Here is a 16,792-nt window from a genome sequence, read left to right on the forward strand (position 1 = left end):
ATTTCAGATTCATATTTAAGAATGTAAAGGTAGATCAGATTTGGTATTAGCATTAGAATCTAGACCAAAATCAAGACCAAGGATGAGATAAGGAATGAGACAGACTGTCTGGGCAGGAAAAAAAAGTGCAAATGTAAGTGATACACCAACAAAAGCGAAATTATTTTACATGAGTTGTCTAATCATATGCAAGTAAAAATCCATTGTTAGTAAAAAATAAAAGATGATACTGAAGAGTTTGCATGAAAGCATAAAAAACTTTTTTTTTTTCTTCCTGTTTTCTTCTCTTTGTTACTGTTTCAACAACTAAAGCAACACATTATTTTATATATAAGATCATTTTGGCTAAGTATGAGTACAAATAAAATTTACCAGTCTTTCAGGATGTTTTAGTACCCTGCACAAGATCAAAAGACAAGTGAAGATGCTGTAAGACCTGTGATTGCTTTAGATAGGTGGCTCAATGATACCCAGAACAAAGGTATCATTGTGTTGCACTAAAAGAAACCCAACAGATAAATCATGTTTCAAAAACTCCCGAGTCCATGAATAAATAAATAAATAAATAAATAAAGTGGACTTTGGTTTTTACTGGGCCAAATGTAAATCACACAGAATACCAGCACAGCACTAGACTGAGAACAGCATGAGAAAGCCAGAAGTTTTTGTTTGTTTGTTTGTTTGTTTGTTTGTTTGTTTTCTGGCATGCAAGATAATCCATGTCTGACCCTTAGAAGTCGCCGTGAATTTGGATCAGAAAATTATTATTATTATTCCCTTCAGTCTCACTCAGCATTACCTTTGAAATTTTACTGAGTGGAATTTTTAATGCTTTATCCATTTAGACAGCTTTTGTTTTCTATGTGAATTAAACCCAGATAATTGATAGCAATGGAGGTTGGCAGTGAAGAAATATTGATATTCAGGAACAGTGTTTAACTAATAACAATTCTTATGATAATCTCAAGGAAATTTCTATGAAGAGAATTGTATTCTCTTGAAACAGTGCAACTGGAAGGCATGTTCAGGACTAGAATTATAATCAGGAGCAAGTTACCGAGAGTACACTTTTAGCCTAAAATCTAGATATTCTAAATCATCGTAGTCCTATATTTTTTTCTAGCAAAGTGTCAAAAACCTTAATGCTTCTGCCCCTGGTTAGTTAACAGCTAAGCTGTGTCAAACCCTGATGAATACAGGAGTAACCATTGCCCACCATCAGTTTGGTGTAATCTAAGCCATGTCATAGATCATAGCCAAGAAAGAGTTATTAATGCATATTTTTTTTCCCATGTTTAACAAGAAAATCATACAGGCTTTTGACAGTGACAACTCACAAAGGAACATTTTCTAGATAATGAAGTAATGATTAAAATCTCATTTAAATGTCAGTGTCCTGACCAGCTTCTGGAGAAGGACCTTATTATTTTGAATCCACGAAAGCACTTTCTAATCCAAAGTTTAGGTACCAAGTTTTCTCTGAAGTATCTTTGAAGAGTTATTTGAAACTTAAAGTCTCTTCTTTTGGAAGGCTCCTTCTCTAGCTGGAGGGATTAACTGTACTCAAGAACTCTGGTTTTAAGCTAGTACTGCCCAACTTTTGGAAATCAAAGATCATCATGAATTTGTGTCATACAGGAAAGGAAAATTATTCCAACACTCATAGTTAAACTTGCAGTCAGTTTTTTACATAAATTCAAATAGTCAATTCTGATCTAAAAGAAAAAAAAAATAAAAAATAAAAAAAAAAGTTGTATGAAAAAAATACTTTAAAAATAAATAAACAAGACAACATTATAAACCACAAAGAGATTTACATTCTTGTTATGGTGCCTCTTACCTTATTGTTCAGCTAGATGAAATCCATCAAACTTTAAAAGATAATTAAAATTGTGTTTATTGTCTAGTTTTAAAAAACAGTTATCAAATATTTCTACATATTCAGTCATAGCTCTTAATTTGAAAGATCTTTTCACCCGACTTCGGAGGAAAGGTAATAATAAGACAAAAATCTAAATTGTGTTCTTGCCCAAATAATGAACTGAATAATTAAATATGTTCTCAGTGCAGCGTCCTTGACTGTCTTTCTTCATATATATATGCAGCTGAATTTTTGGGGGTGTTGTCACTGAGATTTTTTTGTCCTAGTCCTGACATTCCCTTCAACACACCTTTACCTCTCCTCCCCAACAAAAAAACAACAACAACAAAAAACAACAATAAAAAAAGAATAAAATGAAACAAAAGCAAAGTTCTGATGTGTTATTGCTTCACAAAGATCAGGGGGATCAAACAATATTCTACTCACCTTCTAGTCCATTCATCCAGTCCACACATCTTCAGTTTGGCCGCAAGGGTTCCAAACAAGACCATGTAAAGGACCCTGTTAAAGTCATCATGTACAACATTCATTTTTCTCCTTTCCAGAGGGGAGCAAGGAATCTCATCATAAAAGGAAAAAAAAAGTGCTCAGACTTGGTTTGTTCTTTCCAAGGACTTAATTTAGTTTGATGAGCCTATAGCTCTCCAAGTTGCTTTTCTTGTTGTCCTCAAAGACAGACATAGTATTACCCATTGTCAGTCATCAGAAACCTTGTCTGATTGTCATGACCTGTCAAAAATTCAGAAAACAGACTAACAATGAGATCAGCCAGCTGCTTTTACACATTCAGGTACATCTTATCTGATATCATAGGCTTGTGTCTATTCAATTTGTTTAAGTCATGGATATATATATATCTATATGACTATCAAGATATGAAAGTATATTCTTAGCTATGTATTGATTGATATACATATTTAGTAATGATCACACACTATCTCTTACATCACTTTGATAATGAGTAATGTACATTATTTGCTTTCCTGTTAGCCTGAACATTAAGCTGGCATAGAGAAGACAGTTCTACTAAAGACAGTGCTGAATTGCAAGCAGAGTTAATGAAAAACAAAACAAAACAAAACAAAAAACAGTGTGGGGAAGGCCTAACTTTGTGTTCAATTCTAGACTTCCCTAAAGGAAGTACTGAGGGAACCTGTGCCCATTCTTCTGTTTGTCCATATGTCTACAGAGCTGAGCTAAGACAGGTCATAAGCAATTGACTTACGTCTCAGGAAGCAACATTTTTCCTGTTGTTACATCTGCATAGCATCCAGATGAATTAATCAGTTATTTTTCATCTGAAACCTCCCTGAATTTTAGTAGGTATTGTACTGACAGATATTAACAGCCTAATACTCTACTGTTAAAACCAACTTCCTAGAAAGTTATCAATTTAACATTTTCTCAAGACAAAGCAATGAGGTTAGATTAAATAAAAACAGGTATTCTTGTAATAATGTAAGAAGCATAAATAAATAAATAGAAATTAACGTCTTAAACATTTAAAATCTAACATCTAAAATATGCAAAATATTCTAAGTGCAAGAATTATATGTTTATTGTGCCCTTAGGTCCATGACTAATTACGGATACTCTGAATATCGGAGAGAGGTAAGTAAAATTATAATTATAAAATAAATAAATAAACAAAATGCATTGACCATATCTCTCTTGTTTTCTTGTTATTTGGATTAAGTCAGACATGACATTTAAAAGATCAGACTAATACGATGTTAGATAAAACATTTTGGAATAAGATTACTGCTAAGATAATGAATGCTTTCAATATGGCTGAAACCGTCAGTAGAGATGTAGATGCAGTCAAAAAAAAGACAAGTCACTGTCCCCTTGTGTTGTACGATTACTAAGAACAAAATGCACCAGGTAACGCCTCCTACATCAAGTTGCCAGCTTGCTGAACAGAGAAGAACAAAGACATCAGATTCAAAACAAGCTGCGTTCAAAGAATCTATTTGTTGGTAAATTTCTTGCCTTTTGCTCTTGTTATGTGTCAGTATCACTTTGATATAAACATCAGAGCATAGCCTCAAGGCCAAGTTCTTCCCCCTTGGACTGAATCTCGGGGGGGGGGGGGGGGGGTTGCCAGCCTGTAACCTAATGCACTACAGTAACCTTCCTTCTACGTGGAAAGCTACTAATATGGAAAGTAGGTAGGTGAAACTTGAAATGTGCTATAGCACAAGGGTGACAGGTGTCCTATGGAGACTACTGTGCCAAATAAGACTTAATGCTCCTGAAAGAAAATGACAATGTCAGTGGGAGTTCAGGAATCATTTTGTGACAGGATCAAACACCAATGGTATGTCTCTAAACCATGTATCTCTCTCTAAACTAATGTCATCCTTGAAAAGAATAAGAACTATTAATTAGTTGATAGCATAGAAAATGATCTGTTTTCCATGTCTTGAAAGTGTTTGGTGACTGCAAAATATTACATATATTTTTCTATTGTTTTTCTTGTGGATAGAAATTTTGATGCTGAGGGTAAGAAAGCTGCAAATAAGTGAATATTTATAAGTAAAACTTCTTTATTTATTTTCAAAATTATTATTTTTTTATGTTTCTCACACCTTAAGATACTTTTCAATATTCTGAAAAAACATTGAATCATAGAATCATAGAAACAATCATAGAATCATAGAAACATAGAATGGTTTGGGTTGGAAGAGACATTACAGAACATCTAATTCCAACCCCCATGCCATAGGCAGGGATAACGTCCACTAGACCAGGTCGTTCCAAGCCCCATCCAACTTGGCCTTCAACGCTTCCAGGTACAGGGCATCCATAGCTTCTTTGGGCAACCTGTCCCAGTACCTCACCACCCTCTGAGTGAAGAATTTCTTCCTTATATCTAATCCAAATCTACCTTTTTTAATTTAATGCCGTTCCCCCTTGTCCTATCACTACACTCTCTGACAAAGACTCCCTCCACAGCTTTCCTGTAGGCCTCCTTTAGATATTGGAAAGTTGTTATAAGGTTTCCCTGGAGCCTTCTGTTCTCCAGGTTGAACAACTCCAAATGTGTCAGCCTGTCTTCATAGGAGAGGTGCTCCAGCCCCTGATCACCTTTGTGGCTCTCCTCTGGACTCATTTTAATACTTCTGTGTCCTTTTGCTAGTAGGCTGTTCTTTGATGGATTTTTCCTTTAAATTTTAGATGACTAAAGACATATATGTAGATTTTGTAGAAGTGATTTAAATTTTGTCAGTGTTTTTCACATGCTTCAATTTGAATCAATGATAAGGTCATTTGTCTCTCTCTCTCTCTTTTTTTTTTTTTTTTAATTTCCTTTCCTTTTTTATTTACATTTTTTTTTATGTTAAAGAACCTATGCATCTGATTTCTTACATTTTGAAGACTCACAAAATACAAAATATATTTTCTTCTGCTTAAAAATATATCAGATCATTGGTATTGATCATATATCTATGCACTTACAATTTAATTAATTGATTCACCGTTGATATTTCAGGTACTAAGTAGATTGAATCCTCAGAGCTAAAGCACAGAAAAATGGGAAGATGTATTTAACTTTCTTCAGTTCAATCTGTTATTTTGATCTTTTAGTCCAGTGGTTGAGATAACTAAAGGGGAGGCAGAAAATGGTAATACGGATGAAAAACATGGGAGCAAATGGTGAGTTTGGGAGATAGAAAGATTTAAAAAGTAGAGTGCTGAAAGTGGTGGACCTCTTGCCCTATCTGGTTGTCAGTAGATACTCAGTGGCTTTTAACTTTGTTGGCTGCTGAGAGATGGAGTGGAGAAGTATGAAGGTAAGTAGTATGGAACTGAGTTTTTATTATTATTATTATTATTATTATTATTATTATTATTATTATTATTATCACCTTTTACCAGGTTAAACGTTATATCTAAACTTCCAAAAATTGCATTTAAAAATATTGTGTTCCATACTTTATGACGGTCTCTGCAGTGGAGATTTTGTCATTTCTGATTGTAATACATAGTTTTAGAACAGATCTGCTAGGGAATTCTCAATATCCAAGTTAGCACCTTGCCTTCCTCTGCAATGCATAGGAAGATGTTCACACCTGAAAAGAAGATACAGAAAAACAGTGTTAGTGAAAAGTTTTTCTCTGATGCAGGTGGATAGATTTTTATCCTTGTTGCAGCAGTAGCAGCAGTTCAGTAGAACAAAGCACAATTTCAGGAGTTATGAGAGATAACTTCTGATGACTTCTACTGGAATGAATATTGTAAATGACTGTAAAAGTCCAGTACAATGAGTAAGCTACTACACAAAGTAGACAAAGAAGAAAGATGTACTAAACAGACTTAAAATTTTTCTTTGGGTGGCACATGTGTACTCACTTAGATTCACAGATCTAAATGTGATATTGGACATTTATTTAATAAATTCATTTATAATGTGTGTGTCTAGAGTTAAACAGTATTGATACTTCCTTTGAAAATTTCACTACAATATAGGCTGCTGCTGCTTCTTTCAATGTTTTTAAATTTAGGTTTTAAACTATTATAAGTGTGCTGGCTTTAGACTCTTCTTCTGCTTGAAGAAATATATCTTTTTCATAAGGCCATGATGTGTTCTGCAACAGTGAGTGGTCTTGAAGGTGTTCCATCTCAGAGGAAATAATTAAGTATATATTAACTAATTGTTGACTTTACAGAAGAGCAAACACTTGTATGAGAGAAAACCTGGATTACAAACTTTTGCCATACTCCTGCCATTTTGAAGCTATTTTGGTCCCAAGGGAATATCTTCCCATAAAGATTTCTGTGACAACTTATGCATGAGGCATGAGGGAACAAAAGAAAGTCACATTGTTTGTTTTATGGGAAGATGGTAAAGACTAGATGAATAGAAGCTGGAGAATATGAAACACTTTTGAACCTGTTCAGAGCATAACTCCTAAATACCAAAATGAATTTAGTCTATAAATGAAGGACCTCCACTTTTTAACCTCTTCAGAGCTAGACTGTAGTACAGGAAGATGAGTTTTGAGTGTGTAAAAGCTGAAGTTATATGCCAAGAGCAAAAGCTAAATAATCCCCTTTCAAGAACCTTCAAAGAACATTCAATGATCAAGGCATTTTCCTAACCTTTAGTATATTTAATACAACTTAATCTTCAATGTTTACATAAATTAAGAACATTTTCAAATATTTTCCCAATTTTGAACCAAAACCTTTTTTTACCTCCATTTCTCCTTCACAGTTAGGAAAGGTAATATAGGTCCATTTAGCTCAAGTTGGACTGCAAACTCATTATCCATTAACACAGTACTTTTAACTGATGATTCACTTGATCTTTTCTTTTATTTTGTAAGTATATTTGTCACTTTCTGTACTGTCTTTGATTCCTGTATAACTAAAGCTCTATCTTTCATTTGGAGACTTCTTTGTAACTTTTTGAAGTTGAAGACACTTAAATACCAGCAATATGTGATTTTAAACGTTTTGCACATAATTATTACATTATATTATTTATTTATTTATTAATGCGTTTGACCTTAGTTCTACGAGAAACAAAACCCTGTTGTGTTTGAGTGCCCGCAATCATGTAGGTAGTATTTGGAATGATTCCAAACCAACAGTTACAATAGTTTTCAACTTTGTCTTACAATTTTCATCTTCATTATGTGATTCAGGCACAACTGTTTTGGGAAGTGAATACAAAATTTTAATGTAGTTAGACTGACAGCAGAGCTTCATGAGGAAACGAATTTTTCCTTCTATACTGCAAATGTCAAAAAAAAAGAAAAAAAAAATCTTCCCAGACTTGCTGTGGGTATAAAGGACTGCAGAGTTTGGCACAGTTTCTAAGATTTTAGGAACTTCTGGCCTTCCCTTCTGAGACAGCAATTTGAGACAGACTCTTGAAAGCTTGAAAGGTTATTTTGCTAATACAAAACCCTTGCTGAGTTTGTAATGGATTTGTCTTCAGCTAAGATGGCTGACCACAAATGAAATCCATTGGATCATTATGTAACTGGAAAATACAAAACAGAAATCAGGTCAGTATTCTGTACTTGAGACAAATTCCTATTTTGGCTTAATTAGGAAGCAAGCAAGCAAGCAACAACAACAAAAATAATAAAATAAATGACCTAACAGGACAGGTGAAGTTACTTTCGAAGCCAAAGAAAGCAATCCATAAACTACAAACTAAACTGGGAGGAGTGGCTGACACGCTGGAAGGCCGTGCTGCCATCCAGCACAACCTCGACTGGCTGGAGAATTGGTCAGGGAGAAATTTAATGAAATAAAACGAGAGCAAGTGTAGAGTCCTGCATCTGGGCAAGAACAACTCCAGACACCAGTATAAGTTGGGGATTGCCCTGCTGGAGAGCAGTGAAGGGGAGAGGGACCTGGGGGTCCTGGTGGACAACAGGGTGACCATGAGCCAGCACTGTGCCCTTGTGGCCAAGAAGGCCAATGGCATCCAGGGGTGTATTAGGAGGAGTGTGGTTAGTAGGTCGAGAGAGGTTCTCCTCCCCCTTTACTCTGCCCTGGTGAGACCACATCTGGAATATTGCATCCAGTTCTGGGCCCCTCAGATCAAGAAGGACAGGGAACTGCTTGAGAGAGTCCAGTGCAGAGCCGTGAGGGAGAGGAGCATCTCCCTTGTGAGGAAAGGCTGAGGGAGCTGGGTCTCTTTAGCTTGGAGAAGAAGAGACTGAGGGGTGACCTTATTAATGTTTATAAATATGTAAAGGGTGAGTGTCAGGAGGACGGAGCCAGGCTCTTCTCAGTGACATCTAATGACAGAACAAAAGGTAATGGGTACAAGTTGGAACATAGGAGTTTCCGCTTAAATATTAGATGAAACTTTTTCACAGAGAGGGTGACAGAATACTGGCACAGGCTGCCCAGGGGGATTGTGGAGTCTCCTTCTCTGGAGACATTCAAAACCCACCTGGACATGTTCCTGTGTGACGTGATTTAGGTACTCCTGCTCTGGCAGGGGGATTGGACTAGATGATCTTTCAAGGTCCTTTCCAATCCTTAACATTCTTTCATTCTGTGATTCTGTGTGATTCTTTGCATTCCACATTGGCATTAGAGAGAGAAATTCTGTTCTCACAACCATAAATGAGGATAGCATTTGGCCTCCCACCTCATCTGTCACACTGACATGTAAATAGTAGCACTTTATGCCAAGCAGACCTGGAATGAATTTTCCTACAGGCAGAGTATATAAAATAAACAGCAAAGACAAATCTGTACAAAGAACTAAGGAACTTCATGATCAGAAAAGGTGAACTACAGTCACTTGAGCAGCCATGATTTTAGAGACAATAAATTTCAGTGCTATTTGACATCAGCAATAGAAGAAGATGAGGTAAGGCAGGGAGAGGCAAGACAAGGAAAAGCAAGGAAGGGCAAGGCAGGGGAGGCAAGGCAAGGAGAGGAAAAGAGAGGCGACATGAAGCAAGGCAAGAAAAAACAGAACCAAAGAAGACAATTAAAATCATTTAAAAATGTATGAATACCAAGATATAAAATATTCCATTATACAAATACATTATAATTATAAGGCTATAAAGTGGGGTTTCTCATCTGTCTTTATATGCAGGTCTCTTTTTTTTTTTTTTTTCAAATTCTCTCTTTTGTAGTTTATTAAAATTCTGTCTTTACTATGATTGTCACCTATGAGAGTTATTTAATCAAAGCTTTAGTTGCACGCTTGTACTAAGTTGCAAAGTTTATTCAATAATGAAACCAGTTACTCTTGCCTTTCAACTGCGTTCATTTATTTTCCTTCTGAATGAAAGAAAAATAATGTGAAAAGTTATTACAAAATAAAACTTTTCTTTTCAGTCTGCCATTTCAATTGTATCTTTCTGATAAATGTCACCATTAGATAAGAGATAAAACAAGCTACTTTGTTCTTTTATTATTATTATTTCCAAGCTTGTCCTCATCATACCTATACTTCATTTTTTGTATTATTTCTACTGATCTTTGGTGGGTCACACATTTTTGCTTGGCTCAACTTGTACAACTGGGAATAATTTGCTGCAAATCAATGTCCTGTGAAGCAATAGTGTTCTTGATTCTCTGCAGCTTTCAAGGTCAGCAACAGATGTGGCCCAAAGCTCTGCTCATTGAATCTTGACCTTCACTGAGAGATTCTCTAATGACTTGGGAGGGACATCATAATTAGATGAAATTCTTGCCTATCTTTATTAAAGGGCACCAGATTAAACTCTTTGCATGTTTGATGAGAAGTGAAGTGATTGTTTTCCCCACTTCAAATGCTTCTTCATGCCTTTTCATTTATGTTTTATCACTTGCATTCTGAATTCTGATGCTTCTGAGAGGCTCTAAGAAAAATGAAAAAAAAAAAGAATCCTTTCTTACAAAACCTTGGCTTCTTTTGATGAAAATTCTTTCAAAGATATTCTTATTTCGCTTTTGTATGTTTTGTGCACCCATCTGAAAAAAGTGACAGTTTACTCGAGGAAAGTAAATAAAAAGAAGCTGAAAGCATTTTAGATAAATGCATTTCGATAAACTCCAATCACAAGTCATTTCAAGGTCTCAATACAATACAGCATATATTGTAATTAAAGATAAAGTCAAATAGATTTTTTATTATTATTATTATTATTATTATTATTATTTATTTTCATTTAAAATTATTTTGGAAATGTATGGGGTTACAGATGAGCTTTTTAAGAAGAGAAGATAAAATATTTATTCTGTTGCAGCTGAAATGACAAACATCCTAATGCTAATTTTATTTTAGTAAAAGATTTACAAAAGCAATTTAGCTCCAGAACACATTGCTGCAGGTACTCAACAGACAGATGTCTGACACAGCATATTATCAGTAGAGCAAGAGGTGAGATGTTTAAGAAGCAGATAAAAACTGGTGGCCTTATGAAATTAGAGAAAAGAGCACAATTGTTTTAGGATAGAAATTTGGTGGAAACTCCTAACCGTACGACACTTTATAGCAAAAATCAGTCTCTATCAATCACTTTCAATTTATGTGTCTCCTCTTTTGTACTCCCTGTATTATTTTCAACTTGTTTCTCAGTGTCTGATTAACGCATCTCTGGGGCAAATCTGGCAAGATTCCTTTTGGAATCTATTCACGATCAATCTCACATCATATACAGATTAGTGTGTTATTTTTTCCTCTATTTCTTGAAAGTGCTTGGATGTGTTACAAATTCCCAGACCCTTAGAAGCAGAGATATTTCTAATTTATCCTTCTGTTTGCTGTGTTATTAAAAACAAGAATAATCTTAAAATTAATAGAAGTTGGCATCAAGATGGTTATCTATAAAATAAACAATGTAAAAAAAAAACATTCCAACACTTACATTATTTCATTGTTTTTACAATTATTCTTTTTCTGTAAACTCCTATTGTAGGAGACCAAATTCCAAGAGACTGCAGTTTTACTGTTCTGTCCTGCAGATAACCTAGATTACAGTCTGTCATAGTTCCTTGCTCTCGTGTCCTAACTACTGATTGAGCACATAATTATAAATAAACAAACAAACAAACAAACAAATAAATAAATAAATAAGTCAGCGTGTCCAAAGAACACTGCAAAAGCTGTTTCCAGGTCCCTGGGGGACTATGCTTGAGTGTTATGTTGTGGTGGTTTTACTTTGCTGGGCAGCTGAACTCCACCAGAACTGCTCTCTCACTCCCCCTCCTCAGAAGAGGAGAAGAAGAAAAGGAAAGAAACATCTCACGGGTTGAGATAAGGATAATTTAATTAAAGGAAAAAGTAATTATTAAGGAAAAAATATTATTAATTAAAATATTTAAATAATGGGAAAATAAAGGAAAGGGGAAAGGGGAGAAACAAACGAACAAACAAAAAAAAATAAAAAACAAAAGCTGTGTGGAAGTGCAGAGGAAAGGAATTACTCTCTACTTCCCACAAACGAGCAATGCTTGACCATGTCCTTGAAACACGGCCTCAACACATGTAGCCATTGTCTGGGAGGACAGACATTTTCACAATAAGAACCCATCCTTCCCCTCTTCTTCCTTTTTCCACCTTTTATTGCTGAGTGTGACATCATATGGTATGGAATATCCCTTTGGTTAGTTTAGGTCAGCTGCCCTGGTGATGTTCCTTCCTCACTTTTTGCGTACCCCCGGCCTGCTGGCTCTGGGAGGGTTAGAGAGAGGGTCCTGATGCTGTGCCAGTATTGCTCATCAGTAGACACAACACTGGTGTGATACCAATGCTGTTCTAGCTACAAGTGCAGAGCACAGCACTGTATGGGCTGCTGCAGGGAAAGTTAACATCCCAGCCAGCCCCAGTACATATGTGTATGCTGTTTCTTGTATTTTTTGTATATAGCTGGAATTGGCAAGTTTTAAGGGCTTGAATTTCTTTGTCTCTTGTGTCAGGTTTTACCACTGTTTGAACTAGTACTTCTCATTATACTCTGTCTTCTAGTCTTCATGGTTATTTTAACTCATTCATTCCACTACAGTGTGCTGACATTAACAGAGATGTTGTATTTTCCTGCCAGTTATTTCTTTCTATTACTTTTGGCAACATTTGATTTTCTTACTTCAGCCCTTGTCTAAGTTACTTCTCCCAGTTAACTTCAGTCTACATGTTCATTCCTCTTATTTCTGATTGTCTCATTAGCCACAGTCCTTTCTTTTGCCTTCAATATCAGACTACATAATTTAGGAATATGACTGCTGAGAATGTCCAAATTCACGTTTTGGAACTGAAGGTATTCTTTATATTAAGACCCATAAGGGCTTGAACAAATTTGTTCAAGCTCAAATTTGTATTAATTTGCTGTGTGTGTTATATTAAGATTACTGATCAATAAGAAACCAGCAAAAGGTTGTGAAGCATAATGCCTTTACTCTGCAATACTGAACCAAGGATGCCTGGAGAAAAATGATGAATGATTTCTATACCAAGCTTAAATAAAGAAATGAGGAACTCCTTCAGGTTTTCCATGGCTGCAGCTTTATCACTTTCACAAAGTCACCATAAACACATGCTCTGAATCTCTGATCTTTAATGGCTAAAATAAGAACGAGTACCACAAAAGTACAGTAAATATTCTTGACCTAGGATTTCATTTAATTTGGAAAATATTGTATACTAAGAGAAGTTTTGTGTCGTAGAACAGGATACAGGTATTTTGTAGTTGGCAATTTGAAAAGAATGACTATGGCAATACTGCAATAATTCTAAAATCCCTGCTTTCCAATAACATTAATGTAAATTTGCTACAACAAATTCTCTTTTAAACTCTATTAATGCTGTAAGTTTAAATTTTAATCTTGTGGTCAGACCTTACTTTATGATGCTGATTAATCTTCTAAAATTACGATAACCTCTATTTTTCATTATTTACTACTTGAACTTAGACTGTACCATTTTCCATTGGCAAAACTGAATTACAGAGAAGATATTTTCATACATGCACTTGTAAACAGTGCCAATGAACACCAACAAACAACATCAATAAGCTGTTTAGTTAAATAATATCAGTATTATCCTTTCAAAAAAAAAAATCCCCAACAACTTAAAAGTATATGGTTTTATTAATTAAAATAAAAAATCTTTTTATTGGTAGTCCAAGTTGAGTATTGAAATAGTAAGAAAATGTACCTTTCTAAAAGTAATCTTTATTAATAAGTATCATCACTGTCTCTGTGTTTTCAAAATCTGGATTTTTTTTTTTTGTACTATTTAAATTGTTGTATAGATATTTTCTTTGTTGTTGTTGTTGTTGTTGCTCTTACTCACTTAAAAAATTAGTATCTAGCTCCAAAACTCAATGTTATTATCACAAAGCCAAACATATTATAATGTTTCTAGGTTAGTTGAATATAAAAATTCTCAAGTACATGAGAAATATATCTTAGTTAGGATTTCTCTGCTAAGATTCATAGATTTTTAATTTATTTTTTTTATTATTTTACCCTTCAAAATGCTAAAAGAATTATATTTTTCTCTGTTTAGACTAAAGTTAATTATGTAATAACATTACGGATATTAATGTTTTAAATAGGTGGCATTGCATGATTTTATGATTCTATGATTGTAATTCCTATATCCTAATCTATAATTTATATTATATTTTGAAAATAAATAATGAAAGAGTTTTTGGGGAATAGCTTTAATATAACAGTTATCCGTCACTGTAAATTAATATTTTTCTCTATGAAATATTTGTAATCTTGTAATCTTGCATTATGCCTCAAAATATTTGCAATACACCTCTTTTATAAGTTATTATAAAAGAGACAACAAAAACTGCCAGAAGAAAGGCAGAAAACACTGAAACATCTTTCATTTTTCATCCTCTCTGGATATTAAAAAACAAAAAACAAACAAAACAAACTTTATTTAAATAAGATAGTTTTAAGGGTCATGAATTTTCAGTGCACTGATTTGTAACATTGTTAAACAACCACTAAAGGCAAAAATCTTGACAGCTTTTAGGTTTTAGATTTTGTAGAGCAGAATAAATTATTCAGTTGAATTGTTGTATATGAGAGTAGTGTGTTAACAATGATCTTATATATACATCTGTGTTGTCCTTCTTAGTGAAACAACCTAACTATACCTGTGAAAGTATCTTTATTCATACAAGGTTCAAAACACAGAAAGTCTTTGAAGCAAATAGCTGAACAATCAATAAGAAGAAAATAAAATTACAAGAAATTTTATGAAGTTTCTAAAATTACTTAGGTAAATTAGGTAGTTATACTGTAAATGTCTGTAAGTTCAAAAACACAAGCATTAAAATTCACTTGCTTAAGCATCTCATAAATAACACACTCAATAACTTTTCAATGTTCTCCTTCCTTCACACTGTATAGCCTCTTTTTGTTGTCCTATCAATGATGAGGAAGTTGACAATCACTACTGAAAGTAGAGCTGATGTCCCACATCCAGGTATGTAATGAATTATGTTGAGAGAGTAAATTCCAAACCCAGCAAACTTTTAGACAAAGACAGTATACATAAATATGTTTTATTTATTTCTTTAAAGCATTTTGAGGACTCTTAACTACCAGAAAGAGAATAATATTTTTCAGCATTAGTATAAGCAGACATTTGCTCATTCATTTTGATTGTCCTTTAGTTGTGATCCTTGTAAGTCTGTTTTCTATGGGTTTTTTTGGGACACAGTCACATTTGTTCACAGTTTTATATAGGAAATACAAATGTAAATTAAATAATGATATAAAAGAACCCTAGTGAAACTGCACAATGCTGAAATTGAGCAATGGCATTTTGCAGTTTATGAACTATTCACTTATGTCACAAAACTGCTGAAACGTTTCCCAGTGTTTTTCTGCTTTGGATCAGGATTTTACATGATTCTAATCGAAGGAAGTTTAACAGGAAGCAGATAATTTTCTCTCTTTTCTTAGACAATATGAAGTGTACAGCCAAATGACTGACACACAGCCCAGCACTGCCCAGACTAGCTCTGAACCAGGCACCAGACTTTCCAGACAGCTGACACTGAGACCCAGCAAACACCACATAGCGCTCTATGGTGTTCTTAATCCTGATGAGTAAGTATTTTAATTATTATGAAAAGAAAATGAAATGGAAAAGTTGTCTAATATGTTTCATCTACCAGGAATATAAATTCTGAGAAATTAAAAAAAATAATAATAAAAAATCACTGCCTGGGGTTTAGTGCTTCTTCCAAATTTAAGTAGAATGTAAGGGATCTAGAGAGGACCTTGCTCTGTGTGCCTAATTAACACTCTAACAAGATTATCCACTTGCACAAATACTACCTCCAATTTGCTTTTCAGTCTACACAACCTCAGAAATCTTTTTTATCACTATTTTTAGAGTCTCAAAGCTCCCCTGAAGACAGTCGGTCATTTTTTTCCTCACTAGGGGACCTTTTGAGAGTTCAGCCCCAGTGTTAAGAGGCTATCAAAACTAAGAGATTATGTTTCTTTTTTAAACGTAATTTTGATTTTCCTTTTTTTTTTTTTTTTTTTTCCTTTTCTCTTAGGGGATATCCATTATCACCTCATAGGCAAACAGTTTATTGTGGCTTTCTACAGACCTTTTTCAGAATTTAGAATTAGAACAGAATTTAGGGCAGAGTCACCCATTTTTCAGTATCATTTTGATTCTCTTACAGCTGTACCTCGACACAGGATGTGAAGTATGATCTGTACTGCTCAGCAAATGTCTGATTCAATTCACAATGTGGTTTAGAATTGCACGCAGGTTTACAAAAGGCAAGATTTCATATGCTGTACATGGAAATATTCTGAACTATTCCAGCAAAATAGCCAGTAAGGAATATAGAAAACAATTTACACTAACAGTTTTATTGTTATTAGTATGTGGGTTTTGCTACTTTTGTTGTTATTAATTTATTATTTTGTTAGCATTAGTAGAGAAGCAGAAGTGATATACCTGATTTATAACTGAGTAGCAATTTTGTACAGGTGCCAAAAGGGTGGATGATTAAATATACTCTCTTTATTAGATAGATTTCCCAAAAGAATGTGCACAAATTTGAGTGTAGTACCTCATGTCCATGTATTTACAGTGTGTAGAGTGAATTTTACCACCTTAACCTGGTTAGCTATTAAACACAGTAAAATATGTGATATGTTGATCAATAGGATATGGCAAAATTTCCTGTATAAAGTGTTGTAGATGTAGTATACTGCCTGCCAAAGCATCATGTGTATAACTGGTTTATCAGCTTGCTGCTTTTTTTTTTTTTTCCTGTCTCAAGGAAAGCTAAGCCTGCAGACAAGCAAAAGACAGATGTCTGAGCTGACTTTCACCCTATGAAATCTAACGGTGCAGGTTAATAACTTGGTCTATGTTTGTGAAAGAAAATTGAAGCCATTCTTTCACTTGTTTTCAATACAAACTGCAAAAGGGAAGGTATTATA

Source organism: Anser anser (genome assembly GCF_964211835.1).
Source record: "Anser anser genome assembly, chromosome: 1".
NCBI lineage: Eukaryota > Metazoa > Chordata > Aves > Anseriformes > Anatidae > Anser > Anser anser.